Genomic DNA, 16,251 nt, shown 5'->3' with positions numbered 1-16,251 from the left:
CAGGGTATAAATATGTTTCTTTACTTTAAGGGAAATTTCCCTTAGTTCAAGGACATACGTCTTTAACGGAGGGATGCAAATTTCCAAGATTCGTGACCTATATCTAATGAAAAAAATTTTGAAGCTAGGATTATAAACTTTCTTTTCATTAAAATTTCATTATTTTAAAGAAATTTGTACTTAATATTGTGTAAATTGCATGTCCTAAAACTTAAGCTACATAATCTTTCATATTAGGTCAATATTTGTTTCAGTACATTAAAGTAAATCTTTGTAATTGGATTTTGTTTTTTTTGTATTTTTGTATTAATTAGTTACGGCGGAAATGTTTTCCTTTGATTTTCTGTATTGTTCCTTTATATAAAGAAACTTTATAAAAATTTTAATAAATCAATTTCAATGTGACCCCAATAGCTCCAATACTTGGAAAAATTATACAGAATTTTGTTAATGAGAGTCCTATTAAAAAGTTTTTGTGGAAGTTTCCCATCATAATAATATAATCTCGATTATGTCTTCCAACTAAATTGAAATTTTCTCCTTATGAATTTTAAATTCAAATATTTACCATTCTTAGGAAATGCCTGTATTGTTCTTTGGTATAATTTAAAATTTTATGAGTTTTCAGTTTGGACTGCACCAAAATTTGAACTTCTTTCTTTGGCATTTACAATGAAATAACATTGTGGAAGTTATATTGCCATTTGAATCAGGTGTTCCTTAAATACCTTCGAAGTGCCTTCAATGTGTTTCTGCGGCTTTTCATTCGTTCATTTAGGCACACAAATGTGGTTAAAGGTCATGTTTGTGTATTTATGACAAAAACGAATTCCCATTCATGTATTCGCTTCATTTAAGAATTTCGTCGGTTTGTGCCTTTGGTTGACTCGAAGGCATCTCACATATACAAACACGTTTGAATAGTGCTTGAAATGGAATGGTGTTCAAGCAACACAAATGGGACAAATAAATATTTAACATTTGTTTATATATTTGCTTTATGAATAATTCATGATGCATGAACATATCATGCATCATGAATTATTTTCTGCAGACTTTACGGGTTTGACTCGATTTTAAACAAATACACAACATTGACAACATGTGAGTTCTCATCAATCGTGAAGAGCATCTTAATTATTCAAAGACTCAACTGTACCGAAAAGAAATATTGATCTGATATGAAGGATTATGGACCCTAAATATTTCGATGTGTTACAAACGGACTGACAAAGTTTATATACCTCCCATCCTATGGTGGAGGTTATAAAAACTATTTGTAAACTTCCTTCAGACTCCGGAATGGATTCAAGACTCAATTTTCTCAGGATTATGTAAAATATATTTACTATGAATGTAATAAAGGTCTGATAATCCTTATACGCGTTGTAACTTGTAAGCAATTTATTTGTATAAAAAATGTAAGTCTTAGTAACCTTCATGACTTATTCAATGTTACATAAAATCCATGAGCCCTACTTATAACTGTCCAATTAGAAATCCATCTAATTTCCCCATGAAGGTAAGTCAATTTGTCATTTCCATTAGTAGAAAATTACCAGTCGTTTCAACGCTATACCGGCAGTTTTTGTTTTATTTTTAAATGGAAATAATAAAAATAAAAATGATAATTATATGCCATCAGGGTATTCTGGTTCATTTACATACCATTCGTGTGTACATTTGTTTGTTTTTTTTTTTTTTTGGTGTCTGAAAGTCCTCTTTGCCTCTTCCGGTAGATATTTCACTTTAACTCATTTCGTGTGGACATGTGGTAGGCGTAGGAATTTCCGTACAAATATACCTAGATGGGTGTGTGTGTGTGTGTGTGAGTGTGGTGACCGAGACCTACCGACCATTGCTTTTAATGATTCCATTAATTTTGTTCATTGGTTTGTTCGTTCGTTTCCCTCTCTACGAAGCAATTAAATTAGGTACTAAAATACAAATTACCTTTCAAGTGTAAAAATGTACAACAAATCCAACAAAATCAAGCAACACAAAAATGAAAACAAAACCACCAAAAACGATACTATGACTATGAGATACAATAACAACAAGTAGTCATCATCCAGCCAGCATGTATTTTCAAATAGAAAAACTAAACTAAAACAAAATACCAAGGCATAAACTATGCATTGAGCAACAAACAAAATGAAGAAAACGAAGGAACTACTCTCATACACTCGTATTTTGTTCATTTCAAATTGTGCTTCACAAACAGCCCATGTTCTTTGGGCTACAGCGTGTATGCGCGCGTGTGTGTGAGTGCTGTGAGCACAGAGGCAGTGTTTGTGCCAAAACCAAGTGTAAATGAAAAGTTGTAGACAAGCAAAGTATTTGATCATTCATTAAATTCGTCAATAATGTGAGGTGGCAGCGAGTTCAGTCTATTTTCACTCAATTTTCATTTTTTGGCTTTTAGCACTTCCGTTTCATGAAACAGATGCACATACACACGCACACATACACCCTCATATACAAACTTAGGCTTTTGTCCAAACTTTTACTCTCACATAACCTTGCTCTTTGTTTTTTTTTTTTGTTTTATAAAAACAAAATCTAAAAAACAAAGCTTTATAGGTAGAAATCTGGATAGCTTAAAATTTCTTAAATTAAATTACGAAGATGGTCCGATGAGTACTAATACTCATCGTGAAAAGGTTATTGCCTTTACTCCATTAAACTATAATGCATTTTCGTAGATGACCAAGGTTGATATTTGAATCAGATTGCATTCATATTTGTGTGTTTAGAGTGTGGACAAACGGGAGGAGCAAAAAAAGGACTGTGGATGGGACTTTGCTATTTCCATGGTGACCTCTAAAAATTGTTTAAATATGTTGCAATGCCGATAGAAAGTACGCGAATGGTACCACTCTGGACAAAATGGGGGAATGAGAAAAGTATTTACATAATAATAACAAATTTCTTTAAATTACACACAAATCCAATTAATTTTTTAATTGAAATGTCTTCAATCACAAAAATGATAATATCAATTAAAAAAATTAATTGGCATTGAATTACTTAATAGGTGAACATTTTCGTGCAATTAATTTTTTAATTGAAATGTCTTCAATCACAAAAATGATAATATCAATTAAAAAAAATAATTAGCATTCAATTACTTAATAGGTGAACATTTTCGTGCGATTAGTTTTTTCCAAATTTCGATGTGGATTAACAAAAAATCAATAAAAAAAAATAATAAAAAAAAATCGTGCGATTATTTTTTATAACTTTCGACGTGATTAACTCAAAAACAGCGCATCGATGAACTTATCCCAATTTTAGTTGTTGCGGAAACCATTATCTGCACTCAAAAAAAAGTGAACCCACCAGGAAGAAAACTTTCGGTTAATTTTAGAAAAATTTGAATATTTGTAGAAAATTTTAACTAAACAGTATTACAAACGTTGGCATCACGTCGATGTCATAAAAATAAGTACATATTTTTCGACAAATTCAAGAAAATTTATTAGACATAACTAAGTTTTTTCACTTGTTAAAGAAAATTTTGTAGTTTGAAGGAAAAACTTGGAGTTCAAAATTGCAAGAATGTCTTTAGTGACATAAGAAGTTCATGATGGACGCATTTTTGGTAAAATTTACAAATTTAAAGAAATTCTGAACTGTTTTGTGGAAGACACGAATTTAGTTCATCTTTATGCTTCATTGGAGTATATTTTTTTCCTCGGGTTTAGTTAATTTAACTAACGTACACAAAAAATTATTAAAGTGGAGAAAACTTTCTATAAACATAATAATTCCATGAACTAAAATAAAGTTAAATTGGCTTTAGTGAAATAGAGAGTTCACTTTTTTTTTGAGTGTGATAATGAAAGATCGTCATGTGACCTATCGTGTGATTGGGACAACCTTAGGCATTAATGGAACCAGCATATATTCAATATTGCATGAATATTTGACCGTCAATTTGTCAATCGCTCAAAAAAGGTGTGTTTCGATTGGTTGGAAGAAATGCTCCGATCTCGGTGCTTCGGAACTCGTCTATGACATCGTGACAGTTGATGAATGGTCGACTGTATGGGTGTTTCAAGATGAGCCAAATTCAACAAAAGTTGCTCGCACACGAAGAACTTCGAAGCAAATGATCGATTGAACAACGCAGAATAGTTGTCTTAAAAAAACGGGAAAACCAACCGCCAAATATGGATCACTCTTCACCACGACAATACGAACGAACACCGGTCCAAACTAGATTCTTGAATACTCAAAATATCGATTCAATGGATCATCCGCCGTACAATCCCGGCTGATACCGAATGATTGTTTTTTATGTTCGTAAAAAAAATAAAAAGAGAGGTCAACGACAACCGAAGAAGCAGATCAGAATGCATGTTTTGGAGATACGTTAATCAGAGTGGCAAAAGTGATCCGACAATCGGTTCAAACATATGCAAAAGTGTATGGATCTTAATGGGGAAAATTTTGAACAACTATAAAGGTATTTTCGACGCACTGAAAAAATATTATCGTGAAATCGAAGATTTCATGTCTTTAAAATACGAATGCAAATTTTGCTTAGCAAAGAAGACGCATTTCTCTAATATAAAGTTTTTTCCTTGTCCAAAAGTCGATAAGGATAATACGACTTCATTGAAAAGTTAATGAAGTCGTATTATCCTTATAATTAAGTGATTTCAATCATAACATGAAAGAAAAAATGTTTGGGCTAAGGTCAATTAGACTTTAACAATTCAGAAAAATTCTTTAAATTTAATGAAATTTTCTTTAAATTTGATGTCTTTTTGCATCTTGACTACAAAGCAAAAAATTGTTCATATATAGGACATGTTTTTCAACAATTTATTTTAAAGACGTTTTTTACTTGAAACATAGCATAATTTCTACTGGAAGTCGAGTCTTAAGTTGGAATATAAAGTTGTCGTTAACTCATTTGTAAAGGACTTTGATAGCATACGAAGAAAAAAAGCTGAAACAGCGAAAAATTGAAATTTTCTTCCTAGAAGCAAGTACACAAAACCCAAATTTACAAGAGAATTGTGTCTTAAAAGAATCCTTACTTGTATTCTCCGCTTCTTTGGTTCGGAATCAATGGAACCGGACATGCTTTTTTTCAGTGCGGTTAATATTTGTTTAATGCTGGGGACATTTCTGATAGTTTCTCTAAGTGATTTCACAGCAATGTGAAACGCTTTTAGGAGTCGGCAATAAAAAGGAGCTCTCTTGTCATTGAGCTAAACATGGAATAGGGCAGCAGTCAGTTATTAGAGAGAAGTTCACTATTGTGGTAACACAATTAATTGAATAGTTTAAGTGAACCAGAAATATCGGGCTGTCACTATACCTAATGTCTTGAGAAGTATTTACGGGTTAAACAAATGGCCACACTCGATAAAACTCTCTGCAATGCAAACAATTTATTATATATAGCAACTTCAGATTTGTGGAGAGAATTGATAATGAAATTCCGTACATAAGGTTTGTTTGTGAAACTGAAGTTGTCCAAAAAATTTTTCTTGGTTGAATTTCCCATTGCATATTATTGAATTACTCATCGCATATTTTTTGCTCCACAGTCCTTTGTTGGGATTCTGAACACTATGCGCTTCATAGTAGGCGAGCATGCAATCATGCTTGTTTTTGTCGATTTGTTTGTTAAATGGATTTTATAAAGGCCATATGACTGATGGATTGATGAATGGATGGATGGTTGAAGTACTCTCAGTTGGGGTTTACTAAACGCTCATGTTTTTCCTACTGTTGTTGTTGTTGACTGTGGCCATTGATATGATTTTGATCAGAGTCATATGTTTGCATATAAGTGCTTGTGTATGTATATGTGGTTAAATTCTTGCTTATGCCTATGGCAATATGTCTGTCCATACATATGTGTGTGTGAGTATGTAGTGGAAAATGTTTGCCTATCTTTTCGAATAAATATCTGTGGTGGGTTTTTAAGTTGTGAGTGTATATGTACTTGGTCTGTAATACAATATGTTCTTCTTCATGGATTACGGCAATGAGGTAAATGATGGAGAGATGGTCAAATATTCCAACACCGTCATTCCCTTTGCAAAATTCATAGAAACGAAAAATGTCTTTCTAATATCCTTTTGCTTTATGTGTCATGTTTTTCAATATTTTATTCTTTATTTGGCCTCAATTTATTTTTTTTATTGTTACTAGAAAACTACTTTGTCATAGATGAATAAAGAATGTACAAATGCACACACTGAAAAAAAAGCATACCAGGTTCCAAAGATTTTGTCTTTACTTTAAAAAATTTGGTATTGATTCCGAGCCAAAGAAGCGGAGAATACAAGTAAGGATACTTTTAAGACACAATTTTCTTTTAAAATCGGGTTTTGTGTACTTGCTTCTAGGAAGCAAATTTTAATTTTTCGCTTTTTCAGCTCTTTTTCTTCATATGCTATCAAAGTCCTTTAAAAACAAGTTAACGACGACTTTATTTTCCAAATTAAGACTCGACTTCCAGTACAAATTATGCAATGTTTCAAGTAAAAAACGTCTTTAAAATAAAGTGTTGAAAAACATGTCCTATATTTGAACGATTTTTTGCTTTGTAGTCAAGATGCAAAAAGACAACCAATTTAAAGACAATTTCATTAAATTTAAAGATTTTTTCTAAATTATTAAAGTCAAGTTGACCTTAGCCCAAACATTTTTTCTTTCATGTTATGATATCCATTTTTAAATCAAATCACTTAATTATAAGGACAATACGACTCCATTGAAAAGTTTATCGACCTTTGGTCAAGGAAAAAAACTTTATACTAGAGAAATGCGTCTTCTATGCTAAGCAAAATTTGCATTCGTATTTTAAAGACATGAAATCTTTGACCTCACGACAATATTTTTTTCAGTGCAGGAAGACCAAGAAGTGGATGAATGAGAAAATATAAAGAGATTGATCCAAAGTGTTTTATTTATTATAGTTATTTGTATACAACTAAACAATTTTTGTATTTATTCATCATAAGAGTGCAGAGGGTAAAAGTCTTGGCCTTTGAACTGTGTTTTTTTTCATATTACATTGGTGGTGGTTTCCTTCCGAAAACTATTTGCGAAGTTGTCACCAAAGTCAATGTGAAACTAGTTGGGTCAATATAGATTATCCTAATGTGTGCGTGAGTGGGTGTGTGTGTGGGATAAAATTACACAAAAATTATTGTTTCTTTGAATTATGGCTAGCAAATAATGTGTTCGTGAATAGAAATCAGTATATTGCATTAATGACACTTATTTGAGAAAAATATATGAAGAAAGTTTTTGCAATTCTTATAATTGCAAGGTAATTATTTTTCTATTTCCAATGAATATTAGGGGTTTCGTATTTAATGTTATGGATATCAATAAGGGACAAGGTCAGCAATGAAAATGAGATTAAATCAACTCTAACTATATACCTTTCTATATTATAAGACATTATAGGTTTGCCGATAAGTTTGTTAGGAATTCAACTATGTAGTTGCTGGACTAAATCAACAAGATAGTCGAAGAGGTCGGCTATAACATCGCGAAATTAGATGATTAACAAAACTAGGGTACAGCACATGGCTATCGTAGGGTTCAGCCTGAGACTTCCTTCCAATCACGTGGTATATAGAATGTAAATAATATCTTATTAGAACATCGCTACACGCAGAGAAGGAATATGATCACCCCAACCATGTTCCAAGAGCAAAATGTTACTTTTTCACGGAAAACATGTAACAAGTTTGTCGAAACCATGTTCTTTTCTCGGAGATTATGTATCTGATTTCGGAAAGCATGTTATGTTTTACGAGAAAAGAATACTTTTTGCTACAAAAATGATACATGGTCGCTGTGAAAAAGTAACATGGTGCTCTTGAAACATGTTTGAGGTGAGCATATTCCTTCTCTGGGTGTACCATTTTCAAGTACATTGGGAAGACTACAAAGGGAACAACAAATATATCGGTCAAAGTAGAATGGGTGACCAAAGTAGATGGACCTCAAACACTTTCGGATTAACAAGGATTTTGAAAGCGAAGGACAAATTTTAATAAGCTTTTTAGAAAGGCAGGGCTTGTTTAAGGATTGCCTATTGTAGGTTTGGAGAAGGCGTACTAGTCTGAATGCGAATGCCGGTCTGTTTTACGAAAAGACTAATATAGAGCAATACATCGAACCAAGTTTTCTGTGCATGGTCATATCAATGTAGGATACGCTCAAGTATCAGACAGAAACCAGAAATATTTCCGTGATATTTTTTCTGTATATTAGATCGGTAATTTTTTCAGTGTAATTTCCTCCTATTTGTGATCTTAAAATACCTCTAGATTTTCACTTCGAAGCAAATCAGACCGATACACCTCAATTTCGGCACACCTACTTGTGGTCCCAAAATACCTCTAGATTTCCACTTTCAGGCAAATCGGGTAATAAATACAGTGTATAGAAGCCCAAGAATAACAAGTAAGGAAAGTCTAAAGTCGGGCGGGGCCGACTATATTATACCCTGCACCACTTTGTAGATCTAAATTTTCGATACTATATCACATCCGTCAAATGTGTTGGGGCCTATATAAAGGTTTGTCCCAAATACATACATTTAAATATCACTCGATCTGGACAGAATTTGATAGACTTCTACAAAATCTATAGACTCAAAATTTAAGTCGGCTAATGCACTAGGGTGGAACACAATGTTAGTAAAAAATATGGGAAACATTTAAATCTGAAGCAATTTTAAGGAAATTTCGCAAAAGTTTATTTATGATTTATCGCTCGATATATATGTATTAGACGTTTAGGAAAATTAGAGTCGAGTAAGCAGTGGCGATTTTACAAGGCAAATGTTGGTATTTTGAACATTTTTGAAGAAACCAGAAAAACATATATGGGAGCTATATCTAAATCTGAACCGATTTCAACCAAATTTGGCACGCATAGCAACAATACTAATTCTACTCCCTGTGCAAAATTTAAACTAAATCGGAGTTAAAAATTGGCCTCTGTGGTCATATGAGTGTAAATCGGGCGAAAGCTATATATGGGAGATATATCTAAATCTGAACCGATTTCAACCAAATTTGGCACGCATAGCTACAATGCTAATTCTACTCCCTGTGCAAAATTTCAACTAAATCGGAGCAAAAAATTGGCCTCTGTGGTCATATGAGTGTAAATCGGGCGAAAGCTTTATATGGGAGCTATATCTAAATCTGAACCGATTTCAACCGAATTTGGCACGCATAGCTACAATGCTAATTCTACTCCCTGTGCAAAATTTCAACTAAATCGGAGCAAAAAATTGGCCTCTGTGGTCATATGAGTGTAAATCGGCCGAAAGCTATATATTGGAGCTATATCTGAATCTGAACCGATTTCAACCAAATTTGGCACACATAGCTACAATGCTAATTCTACTCCCTGTGCAAAATTTCAACCAAATTGGGGTAAAACTCTGGCTTCTGGGACCGTATTAGTCCATATCGGGCGATAGATATATATGGGAGCTATATCTAAATCTGAACCGATTTCAATAAAATTTGGTACACTTGACTATAGACCAATTGTTCTTCTTGTGCAAAATTTTAAGCAAATTAGGGTAAAACTCTGGCTTCTGGGGCCATATAAGTCCATATCGGGCGAAATATATATATGGGAGCTATATCTAAATCTGAACCGATTTCTTCCAAAATCAATAGGGATCTATTCTGAGCCAAAACACATACTTGTGTCGATTGGACTAAAACTGCGACCTGGACTTTGATTACAAAAATGTGTTCACGGACAGACGGACAGACGGACATGGCTATATCGACTCAGGAGCTCACCCTGAGCATTTTTGCCAAAGACACCATGTGTCTATCTCGTCTCCTTCTGGGTGTTGCAAACATATGCACTAACTTATAATACCCTGTTCCACAGTGTGGCGCAGGGTATAAAAATCGGGAGATCGGTCTATATGTCGGTTATACCAAACCATGGACCGATACCGACCATTTTCGACACACCACTTTAGTGTCCTAAAATACCTCTAGATTTTCAATTTCAGGCAAATCGGATAGAAAATACAGTTTCTAGAAGCCCAAGAATAGAAATCGGGAGATCGGTCTATATGTCGGCTATACCAAACCATGGACCGATACGGACCATTTTTGACACACCTCTTTATGGTCCCAAAATACCTCTAGATTTTCAATTTCAGGCAAATCGGATAGAAAATACAGTTTCTAGACGCCCAAGAAGTAAAATCGGGAGATCGGTCTATATGGGGGCTATAGCAAACCATGGACCGATGGGCACCATTTTCGGCACACCTTTTTATGATCCTCAAGTACCATTAGATTTTCAATTTCAGGCAAATTGGATAACAACTACGGTTTTTATAAGCCCAAAACCCCAAATCGGGAAGTCGGTTTATATGGGGACTATATCAAAACTTGGACCGATATAGCCCATCTTCGAACTTGACCTGCCTGCAAACAAAAAACGAACCTGTGCAAAATTTCAGGACGATAGCGCCATTATTGAGGGCTGTAGCGTGATTACAACAGACAGACAGACAGACAGACGGACGGGCATGCTTATATCGTCTTAGAATTACTCCCTGATCAAGAATATATATACTTTATAAAGACGGAAATCGATATTTCGATGTGTTACACACGGAATGACAAACTTATTATATGCCCATCACCATTCTATGGTGGTGGGTATAAAAATAATTGGTATTTGCAATTAATATCAATTACATTTTTAATTGAATCAATTAAAAAAATTAATTCGTTTTTGCAATCAACATCAATTTTACTTTTAATTGAATCAATTGAAAAATTTTACTTTTAATTGAATCAATTGAAAAATTAATTGAAATTTTGAAATCAAAGCATTTTTTAATTTTTTTTAATTGGCCGTAAAAACCGTGATTGATACTATTATTTTCGTGATTGAAAACATTTCAATTAAAAAAATGATTGGATCAATTAATTTCATGATTGAAACAGAATTTTTATTTTGTATCAGTCCAGTGTGATACCACATTGGTGAATTTCTCTTTTATCACTGAGTGCTGCCCGACTCCATGTTAAGCTCAATGACAAGGGACCTCCTTTTTATAGCCGAATCCGAACGGCGTTCCACATTGCAGTGAAACCACTTAGAGAAGCTTTGAAACCCTCCGAAATGTCACCAGCATTACTGCGGTGGGATAATCCACCGCTGGAAAACTTTTTGGTATTCGGCGGGCATGCTAACCATTGTATCACGGTGGCTCCCTGCAAACTTGAATAAAGTGTAAAAATATTTCAAATATTGTCTCATTTTGGGGATTTTGTATCTGTGATTTACAGATTTTGTGTGTGTTATAATTTTGATTTTTTAACAGACATTTATTAGTAAATTAATAGTTTTGTTAATATATAACAAAAATAGTATGAATCGAAAAATAAATGAAATCTAATACTAATTTTATTTTTTAATTTTATAGAGACTAAATTTCTAGCTTTACATTTCCCTAAAAATTTATTTATTAAAAACAAACAACGCCATTGGATCGAAATCAATGCTAAAATCTTTAAGACAGGGCAAAATCTGTCCGGGTGTGCAAGGGGTGGGGTGTGCATTCACCTACCCTATACTGGCCACCGATGTAATTTTAAAATTCTCTAATATATTTTAAATTATGATTGTTTTAAATGATTTTTTATTAATTATTTTTGTTGTTTTTTTTTTTCAAAACCAATTTTCCCTATTTTGGCAATTTCAGAGAATTTGTCCCAATTTTTGGGGAAATTATAAATCTATGTACACATCTGTATCCTCCACATTATTGGGAAAGGGATAAAGGGGAATCTCAATATAAAGGACTTAAAACAAAAAAAGTTACGGTTTTCAAAAGTAATATGCTTAACAATGCGTAAGTGAGTGTATGTGTGTATGTATATGCGTGTAAATATATTTACATATGGGTATATTAAAATGAAGTATACACCTATATGGTAATACCTTGTTGGTATATATGTCAGAGAGCGTGTGTGTGTTTTATCGAATGAAGTCATGGTCGGTCAACCATCGAAACTCATTCATTACGCATTCATTTGGTGGGAATATTTTTCGTTAATACCACAGGTTTTCCTCGGAATAAAAATATTTATGAATGTCTCTCTATCCGTCTGTTTGTCTGTCTCTTTTTTTTTTGTCCATTTGCAGTGTCTGTAGTTCTAACTACTTTATGGAATATAAAAAAAAAATATGGAATATGTCTGGCTTTTGTTTTGTTTAAGTGATGGGTTAGGGATTTTTGATGAAATTATACGAAATTCATTTTTTATTAACAATCACTCATATGTTAGATTTGATGTGTTGGCATTTCTTTAAGGGGAAGATGAGAGACGGAAATTGATGTGGTTGTTGTATTGTAGAAGGAATGCTGCGGCAGATAAATAAAATATAAAACTATGCGTCGTGTTCTCATTTATAAACATAAATTTTCCTTTGTCTCTCTTTAACAAACAAACAATAATGCTCTCATTTGAGAATTCACTCCCTCTCTCTCTCTTGCGAGACTTAAAGTAGAGTTCTCTCTCTAAAATTTCCAATTTTCCATAATTCCAATGAATGAAACTTTTAGTGTATCCTAGGTACGTAGACTCACTTGCTATTTGCTCAATGATTTTTGCTTTCTCTTGCTCTTTTGTTTTAGTTTTGGCCTTTAAGAATAGATATCATATAACAGCTGCTTCGTAGCTTTTTACAGCTGTGAAAAGCTTCTTCTACCTGCTGATAAAAAGCTGTTTTTAATGACATCTGGCAATACTGTAAATGTCTGAAGCTTTCGTTTAGTCTAGACAATAAATAATTGGGAAACTTTGTTTATGAAAAGCTTTCATTGTCATCTTCATTCATAAAATTTTCCTTGATGTCATTTGTAAACGATGAAAGCTTTTGTTATGGGATTTGTTTGTTTACTTGAAATTTGTTTTGGTGTTTATATTTGTACTTTTTTGTTATCCAGCGGTGAAATTGTTAATGTTAATTCTACTTAAGGGCCAAATTTTACAGTGAAAGTAACCGTGAAATGTTTTTTGTTGAAAGCCAAATATAGAGATTGTCCTATACGGAGGATCATAAGCCCTTGTTTTCCTGGGTTTTAAACACCGAATATCAAATTTCAGGCAAGATCGTATAAATATAATTTTTTTTAGTAAAAAAAAGCTTAATCGAGGAAACAGAAAATTCTAAAGTATACAAAAATATTCTACAAAAAAGGAGAACGGACTCACAACGACAATAAATTTATAGAATGTTTGGTAAAAATTTTATTTCTATAGAAATTTTTTTTCAATTTTTTTTTGTAGAACAATTGTCAAAAATTTATTTCTATGGAAATTTTGTCAAAATTTTATTTCTATAGAAAATTTGGTCAAAATTTTATTTCTATAGAAAATTTTGTCAAAATTTTATTTCTATAGAAAATGTTGTCAAAATATTATTTCTTTAAACAATTTTGTCAAAATTTAATTTCTATAGAAAATTTTGTCAAAATTTTATTTCTATAGAAATTTTTGTCAACATTTTATTTCTATAGAAAATTTTGTCAAAACTTTATTTCTATAGAAGATTTTGTTAAAACTTTATTTCTATAGAAAATTTTGTCAAAATTTTATGTCTATACACGGGAGCCACCGTGGTGCAATGGTTAGCATGCCCGCCTTGCATACACAAGGTCGTGGGTTCGATTCCTGCTACGACCGAACAACAAAAAGTTTTTCAGCGGTGGATTATCCCACCTCAGTAATGCTGGTGACATATCTGAGGGTTTCAAAGCTTCTCTAAGTGGTTTCACTGCAATAAGGAACGCCGCTCGGATTCGGCTATAAAAAGGATGTCCCTTGTCATTGAGCTTAACATGGAATCGGGCAGCACTGAGTGATAAGAGAGAAGTTCACACTTGGTATCACAATGGACTGAATAGTCTAAGTGAGCCTGGTACATCGGGCTGCCACATAACTTAACCTAACCTATGTCTATAGAAAATTTTGTCAAAATTTTATTTCTATAAAAAAATTTGTGAAAATTTTATTTCTGTAGATAATTTTGTTAAAATTTTATTTCTATAGCAAATGTTGTCAAAATTTTATTTCTATAGCAAATTTTGTCAAAACTTTATGTCTATAGAAAATTTTGTCAAAATTTATTTATGTAGAACAATTGTCAAAATTTTATTTCTAAAAAAAATTTTGTCTATATTTTATTTCTATAGAAAATTTTGTCAAAATTTTATGTCTATAGAAAATTTTGTGAAAACTTTATTTCTATAGAAAATTTTGTCAAAACTTTATTTCTATAGAAAATTTTGTCAAAATTTTATTTCCATAGAAAATTTTGTCAAAATTTTATTTCTAGAGAAAATTGTGTCAATATTTTATTTCTATAGAAATTTTTGTCAAAATTTTATTTGTATAGAAAATGTTGTCGAAATTTTATTTCTATAGAAAATTTGGCAAAATTTTATTTCTATAGAAAATTTTGTCAAAACTTAATATCTACAGAAAATTTTGTCAAAATTTTGTTTCTATAGCAAATTGTTTCAAATTTTTATTTCTATAGACAATTTTGTCAAAATTTTATTTCTATAGAAAATTTTGTCAGAACTTTATTTCTATAGAAAATTTTGTAAAAATTTATTTTTGTAGAACAATTCTAAAAATTTTATTTCTGTAGAAAATTTTGTCAAAATTTTGTTTCTATAGAAAATTTTGTCGAAATTTTATTTCTAAAGAAAATTTTGTTAAAATTTTATTTCTATAGAAAATTTTGTCAAAATTTTATTTCTATAGAAAATTTTGTCGAAATTTTATTTCTATAGATAATTTTGTTAAAATTTTATTTCTATAGAAAATTTTGTTAAAATTTTATTTCTATAGAAAATTTTGCCAAAATTTTATTTCTATAGAAAATTGTGTCAATATTTTATTTCTATAGAAAATTGTGTCAATATTTTATTTCTATAGAAAATTTTGTCAAAGTTTTATTCCCAAAAAAAATTGTGTCAATATTTTATTTCTATAGAAAGTTTTGTCAAAATTATATTTCTATAGAAAATTTTGTCAAGATTTTATTTCTATAGAAAATTTTGCCAACATTTTATTTCTATAGAAAATTGTTTCATCATTTTATTTCTATAGAAAATTATGTCACAATTTTATTTCTATAGAAAATGTTGTCAATTTTTTTTTCACAAGAAAAAAAATTAAAATTGGGTTGTATAATTCGTTGTACAATAATTCTAATGATCGTTCGTATAACATAATTTCAATTGCATTTTTGTGACTAATTTCTCGATGCGGTAAAATAAAAAAAATTTATCGCCACCACCAACAAAAATAGTTCGCTTTATTCTTTGGACCTGAACCCAAAAATAACACACAATGTCTAAGTACGATAATCCTGAAGCCAATTATAGACCCAATTTATTCATCACATAAAGGCCCTTTAAAATTTCTTTTAACCCCATTCTTTTTCCCGTGGACTAAATTTTTCCTGTGTTGTTGATTGTTTTCAAATGTGAAATGAATGACTGAATTGTTGTTTGTGTACTTTAAGGTGGTTGCGTCTACTGCCATGGCATTCCTTTTTCGCTACGTATGATGAACATCAATAACAAACAACGAAAAAATTCCACATACTCATCGGTGTACCATAGCCAGGGCAGTGCGTTCGTTAGTTTTTGTTTTGTTTTTATTTTGTTGTTTTGGTCAAAACATTGTTAATATTGGTTGTTGCGTTCGTTTATTCGTTCATATGGCCGTTCGGTTCGGTTCGCTCGTTGTTCGGTGTGCATGTTTGGTTTGGAGGGTGGGGGTAAAGCTCAATGCTTTTGTGGATTTCTCCAAAGTGATGTGTCGGAGGTTGCTTTGTTTCAGACATACATTCCATACGCGTCGTGTAGTACATTGGACATTGAACACGCTTGGCGCGTCAAATACTCCATTTTTTGTGTGTTATTAACATTGTTCGTTGCCATTCTACCAACCATTTGGCCTTTGTGGTTAGTTCTAATCTACCACTTTAACAAATTGTATGAATAAACAAAAAAATTATCTCAATTGGTTAGTAGGCTAGTCGGTTTATCGGTTGTGCTCGGTAGTCAATTGACGTGTATAAGACTCTTTAAAATTCTTTCTTTATATCAAATTGAAAAAAAAAAAACGGATCTATATACAAATAGTGTTTAGTGTTTTGCTTCCCTCTACCAAGGTTATACTA

The 16,251-nt window shown here is 31.9% G+C and overlaps 1 protein-coding gene across 5 annotated transcripts in view; it reads left to right on the top strand.

The window, feature by feature from the left end:
* Dhit (regulator of G protein signaling double hit) overlaps positions 1–16,251 on the top strand; it is a 109,157-nt gene that overhangs the window by 39,261 nt on the left and 53,645 nt on the right. The window lies entirely within an intron of this gene.

Source organism: Haematobia irritans, chromosome 5 (genome assembly GCF_050003625.1).
Source record: "Haematobia irritans isolate KBUSLIRL chromosome 5, ASM5000362v1, whole genome shotgun sequence".
Taxonomy (NCBI): Eukaryota; Metazoa; Arthropoda; class Insecta; order Diptera; family Muscidae; genus Haematobia; species Haematobia irritans.
The sequence above is the reverse complement of the archived record's forward strand: the minus strand, read 5'-3'. Positions and strand labels throughout refer to the sequence as shown.